The sequence below is a fragment of the Sorex araneus genome, chromosome 1, assembly GCF_027595985.1.
Source record: "Sorex araneus isolate mSorAra2 chromosome 1, mSorAra2.pri, whole genome shotgun sequence".
NCBI lineage: Eukaryota > Metazoa > Chordata > Mammalia > Eulipotyphla > Soricidae > Sorex > Sorex araneus.
Window position 1 is genome coordinate 245,055,051 of NC_073302.1, and position 6,564 is coordinate 245,061,614.

The following is a 6,564-nucleotide window of genomic DNA, read 5'->3' on the forward strand; positions in this document are numbered from 1 at the left end:
AAGAAAAGTGGTGAGGTTAAGCCTGGGCCAAATGATTCTGATACATAAATGCTCTGTCCTACCCAATATGGTATAGGGGAAAGATCAGTTCAGAAATAAATGATACAGATTCTCACCTTTCTATCCCTATTTGCCAGTAATATGAACTTGAACAAGTAATTTGCAAACCCTGGACCTCAATTTCATCGTCTATAAAATTAAGATACAGATGACTGACAAAGTCGCTTAAAAGAGATGACGGCTATATATAGCTGTATTTGATAGCCCATAAAATAGAATTCTATATTATCAGCCATCAGATAAAACTCTAGATAAGATTTTGTGATAAGAAATTGTCAACAGACCCAGCTGAACCAACTTCAACATGGGCAGCTCCTTGCAGATTGTCTCCAGCCAGAGAACTAAGCCGCGACCCCATGCCCACCCAGGAGGGGAAAGGTATTTCTCTCTCTCGCCTGTCCCTTCCCGGGGATGAAGGGCGTGGGGACGCCACATTATGATGACCACAGATGGGATTTTACGACAAAAACTGCAGCAAAAGGATGGGAAGGTGCTCTTGGGAAGGTGGGAGGCACCGGCCCCTCCCACCGCTGCGAGATGTGACCCTGGGGGCCGCATGCGCGTGCGGCTCCTCTGCAGCTGCACAAGCGTGAATCCAGACCCAGCTGAACCAACTTCAACATGGGCAGTTCCTTGCAGATTGTCTCCAGCCAGAGAACCAAGCCGAGACCCCATGCCCGCCTAAGAGGGGAAAGGTATTTCTCTCTCTCGCCTGTCCCTTCCCGGGGATGAAGGGCGTGGGGACCGCCATATTATGACGACCACAGATGGGGTTTACAAGCTTGCAGCGATCGAATATCCGGAAGAAATCTCCCTGGACTTAGTTGTTAAAGTACAGAGATACAAAACCGCGCGGCCGCAGTAGCAACCTCATTTCTCTTCACAACAGGTCTGACTCTAGGGGGGTGCTCCTAATAATAATGGTGAGGTTTGTGTTGAAATATTGAATGTAACCAAAGTAAATAAAAAGTAAAGTGAAATTTATCAGTTACAAGGCGGGGGGGGGGTGCAGGGGTGGGCAGGATGGGAGGTATACTGTGTTTTTTTTTTCTTTTTGTCTTCGGTGGTGGGATATGGGCACTGGTGAAGGGATGGTTGTTTCATCATTGTATGACTAAGACTTAAGCTTGAAAGCATTGTAATTTTCCACATGGTGATTCAATAAAATAAAATTAAAAAGAAAAAAAGAAATTGTCAACAGGGGCTGGAGTGGTATGGTAGCACAGCGGGTAGTGCGTTTGCCTTGCATGCAGCCGACTCGGGTTCGATTCCCAGCAACCCATATGGCCCCTGAGCATTGCCAGGAGTAACTCCTGAGTGCAGAGCCAGGAGTAATCCCTGTGCATCGCCAGGTGTGACCCTCCCCCCCCAAAAAAAAACAAAATTGTCAACAGTTTCCATAATCCTTTCTGTGAATGCTGCTTCATTTAAAAAAAATAAAATAAAACAAACTAAAACACCAAAACTTGCTTCTGTTTTATCCTCACCATAATGCAGAGTTCTCTTTCTTACATTTTTCTGCTTCCCTCAAAAGTTAATTAATTTTAATCTCATCCTCTCAGGTTTCTATTCTCTCAGACTACTAACTAGTAACTTGAGTTTACAAAAGATATTTATTCACAGTTAACATAATCGAAAACAAAGAACCCGAAGGCAAACATTACACATACCATGGACGTAAGTGTCAAAAAAATTTGGGAGCAAGAAATGTTCTTTGGGTCAAGGAAATAACCTAACAGCCTGAGTGTACTTTGCATGGAGGAGGCTGGGTCTGACCCCCAGAGTTAAATGGCCCCCCGAGAGAACACCAGAACTGTGACCAAAAATTAAAAAAAAAAAAGGTTCTTCTGAGTCCAGGGTTTAGACTCAAATAGTAGAGTACAGGTCTATACCCAGCACCTTAGACTATGCCCTTTCCTGCAAATGAAACAGAAAGATTATTCTAGTATTGCTCAAATGACCCAGAAAAAAAGGTAACTTTCATAGTTTTATAATTTAACACTGAACTTTAATTCTCCATAACCACAATGATCTTCAGACTCTACGACTATTAAGATCTCTTTCTAAACCAACAGTAGTAGCAAAGCTGAATCTGACCTCGACACCTCTCATGATCATGCCAAAATTGATAAAATACTAATATTAAAAACTGTTATAACATTCATCATTATAACTGCACATCTCATTATCACTGTCACTATCACTGTCATCCCGTTGCTCGTCAATTTGCTCGAGCGGACACTAGTAACATCTCCATTGTGAGACTTCTTGTTACTGTTTTTGGCATATCAAATACATCATGGGTAGCCTGCCAGGCTTTGCAATGTGGGCGAGATACCCTCGGTAGCGTGCCAGGCTCTCCAAGAGAGGAACAGAGGAATCGAAACCGGGTCGGCCACATGCAAGGCAAACGCCCTACCCACAGTGCTGTCGCCCCAGCCTCTGTTGACAATGTCTTATCCCACAATTTTATCTAGAGTTTTATCTGATGACTGATAATATAGAGTTCTCATTATATATTAAGAAAAAGCTAGACTCTGGTCCCATAGTCTCCTCAATCTTATAGTTTTATAATTTAACTTTAATTCTCCATAAGCACAATGATCTTGAGTATTATTAAGGACTATTAAGATATCTTTATTTTTCCTCAAGGTTAATAATCAACATATATTTGCTCCAGTAAATATTTTAAAAGAGATGCTCTGTAGAGAATCTCTTGCTGGCTATCTACCTGGCTATCTTCCCTAGGGACCGTCAGAGGGGATGGGCTCCAGCTTCTCTCCACACCCTGAGCAGAGCTCCCAGCAGCTGAAGACCTCCGGAGCCTAGCCACAGCCATGCTCAAGGCCCCTCTCCACACGTTCAGATGAGCCTCACACATGAAGGCACTGGCAGAGGAACCCAGGTGTGTGGGACCCGGGGCTGAGACCTCCAAGCCTTCTCGGATCAGGACTGGGCCTCTTCTGCCCAGATTTCCCATTTCCCAGTAGCTAGGCGGTCACACCCAGGGACTGCCCCCGGTGCTGTGTAATCCTGTCAACAGCCAGCATCCAGAGACTTAAAAGCAAGTTCCCGGAAGCATGCGGCCACAAAGCAGCCACATAATATCGTATAGCCTATTTCTCCCTCTGGGAGAACCTGGCAAACTACTGGGAGTTTCCTGCCCACGTGGGAGAGTCTCGCAAGGTCCCTATGGTGTATTCATATGCCAAAACCAGTCACAAGCTGGGTCTCATTCCCCTGACCCTGAAAGAGCCTCCAATGCGGCATCGTTGGGAAAGATGAGTAGAGAAAAATTGCTAAAATCTCAGGGCTAGGACGAATGGAGACATTACTGAGACTGCTCGAGAAATTTGACAATCAACAGGATGAAATATTTTTTTAAAAATGTATTTTTGCAAGTAGTTTACAAAAACAAATGCTTTTTCTTTTACTTTATTAACCCCCCCACCAATCCTGGCTCTGTTCTTTTTTTATATTATTTTACCAATGTGGTCATCTAAGCCAACCCGCTATGGTATGCCAACTTCATTCACAGTTGGAGCCTAAGAATCCGATGTAACCTCACTATAGCAGGAGACAGGAACCCTAGGTACTGCCAGCTGCTACTGTCTGACATGGACAAGTCAAAACTTCCCCCTCAAGTGTGCAATAAAGAACTTACAGTTAATATCAATACTCTCTGCAGGAATCCTTCACAATGTTTGAATGTTTAAGGGTTCACTCAAGACTTTGATAAAAACAGGCAGTTTCGGTTAGAACTCACAATTTTCACATTATTGTAAATTCTCCAGATGAATTTCAAATAAGTGACAACTCTAATTTCTACATGGAAATCTTAATGAGAAAAAGTCAAGTTGTTAATCATCTAAGTAGTTGAGACCAAGGAATGAGACCAAGAGTTGGCTATTAATGTGATTCTGTCTGTGCTGTTTTCTCATGCACCATGCCTCACTACTATATCAGGTTAACAGTCCTGAGTCCTCACCTCTAGAGAAAGTGCTCTGAACATTTGACTTCAATTTCCTCAAAGGGTTAAAATTAAAAGCTCACAAAAACTTAAAATTCATGGTGCCAAGGAGCTTCTTGAGTTAGAGTAGAATTTTATTGAAAGTGAGCCAAGGTCACTTTAGTTTTTATAATTAAGATTATGGGGCTTAAAAGCATGCTTATTCTGACTTTTAGAGCACTGCACAGCTTGTACTGTCCTAAAATGTCAGAGGCTGGAAGGTAATAATGGAACATCATTCAGATGTTCTGCTCTTAGTGGCACTGATGCCATATACAGAACTAGGAAGAATTTGGGTGCAGTGGGAAGAAAGTAAGAAATAAACTCAGGAAAGAAGCAAAGTTTATATAAGAGAATGGTGATAGTTTATATGAGTAGGTATCAAGGTCATTAGGGTCCAATACCATGAGAATTACTGTTAGCATGGAGAGGTTCTTGTCTATGACCACTGAAGAATGAGAATCAGGAGACAGGCTGACCAGCAAAGCTTTTGTTAGAAATACATCCCCACAGGATGAAAGGAGTCCTGCACAGGTGGTCTCTGTTTTCTGTTAGGATTTCTCTCTTCACTTCCTTGCTTCCCCTTTTCTTTTGTCCGTCTCTTTTGTATTCCAGAGAGAAAGAATTCACCAACTACAAAGCACAGATATTAGCAGAGAGATTTTTTTAGAGGCAGAACACATTTGTGGCCTCAATAGAGTCACACTGGTTTTGGGGTCCGGACTTATTTGGGCAGGAGGGCCAGAGATTACACCTGACAGTCGAATTTTAAGAATCCCCAAGACAGGGATGGAGAGAGTACAATGGTTAAAACACCTGCCTTGCATTTGGCCGACTGCAACTCAATCCTTGACACTGCATAAGCCCTCCAACCCCTGCCACCACATAAGGATCCTTGAGTAATGCCAGGATTGATGTCTGAGTCCTGAGCACCACCAGTTATGACCCCAAACCAAACAATGGAAAACAGCAAAATGTCATTAAAGGAACCTCTTGGAGTGACTGCCTGGAATAATGCTTCCCAAAGTGGGAAGTAACACCCCCCCCCACAATGAGTGGGTGCTGGATTAATAGGAGCTTTGGGTACAATTAGGGGAGCATTTTCTATTTTTCACTTAAGGCCAATTTCTGGGAGGAGGCCTCACTAATTTTTTTGAAAGGGATCAATAAGCCAAATGAATTTGGGAACCTCTCACCAAGAGAAAAGCCAGACATAATGTAGAACATTCAATGTCTCTCAGAAGAGCATGGTATGAAAAAGCCTAAGGTAGATACAGGAAGAGGTCATGTGGATGAAAGATGCTTGATCAGTCCCTAATTGTTCTAGCTATCTCAGTCCAGGTACCAAAAAAGTGACGAAGGAGGCTGTCAAGAGTCCCAGACTCAGTAGTAATGACCAGAGTTGTATGAAGGATTATAAATTCATCAACCATTATCACCATGGTCATAAAAAATTACTAATTTAAGAAAATTTAAGTGTAGCTTGTTAGAAAACAATAAAAAACTAGAATAGTACTGAGTAGTACTTACCTCAAAAAAATGTCATTATGGTATAATCTGTAATATTTACTCTCATTCATCATCATCATCATCCCGTTGATCACAGAATTTCTCGATCGGTCTCAGTAATGTCTCCATTCGTCCAAGCCCTGAGAGTTTAGAAGCCTCTTTCTATTCATCCTTCCAGCAGTGCCGTACCGGAGGCTCATTCAGGGTCAGGGGAATGAGATCCAGCTTGTTACTTGTTTTGGCATATGAATACACCATGGGGACCTTGCGAGGCTCTCCCACGTGGGCAGGAAACTCCCAGTAGTTTGCCAGGTTTTCCCAGAGGGAAAAGTAGACTATAAGATATCGCATGGCTGCTTTGTGGCTGTGCACTTCCGGGAGCTTGCCTTTATGTCTCTGGATGCTGGCCGTTGACAGGATTACACAGCACCAGGGGCAGTTCCTGGGTGTGACCGCCTAGCTACTGGGAAATGGGAAATCTGGGCAGAAGAGGCCCAGTCCCGATCCGAGAAGGCCTGGAGGTCTCAGCCCCGGGTCCCACACACCTGGGTTCCTTTGCCAGTGCCTTCATGCGTGAGGCTCATCCGAACATGTGGAGAGGGGCCTCGAGCATGGCTGTGGCTAGGCTCCGGAGGTCTTCAGCTGCTGGGAGCTCTGCTCAGGGCACGAAGGGAAGCTGGAGCCCAGCCCCTCTGTCATGTCCTACATGGTCTAGTGGTTAGGATTCCTGGTTTTCACCGGGGCGGCCCGGGTTCGACTCCCGGTGTGGGAATGCCATTTACTCTCATTAGGAAGGCAAAATATTTTATTTCCAGATCTTTATTAACGTAACATGTCTTACAATAGTTTTAATATTAATATAAAGTCTTGGTGTATAAAGTTACTGCACCTCTATCATTACCAAAGTGCCAAATACCCTACATTTTGTTTTAATCAGCTCTGCTCTTGCCCCATTCCTCCTTCGGACAGCTGCCCACACCCCCCTC

The 6,564-nt window shown here is 43.7% G+C and overlaps 1 non-coding gene across 1 annotated transcript; it reads left to right on the forward strand.

The window, feature by feature from the left end:
* The first annotated feature begins 6,278 nt into the window (after positions 1 to 6,278).
* On the forward strand, positions 6,279 to 6,350 carry TRNAE-UUC (transfer RNA glutamic acid (anticodon UUC)). Its single transcript has one exon. It is a non-coding gene; the product is annotated as a tRNA-Glu (tRNA).
* The last annotated feature ends 214 nt before the right edge of the window (positions 6,351 to 6,564 follow it).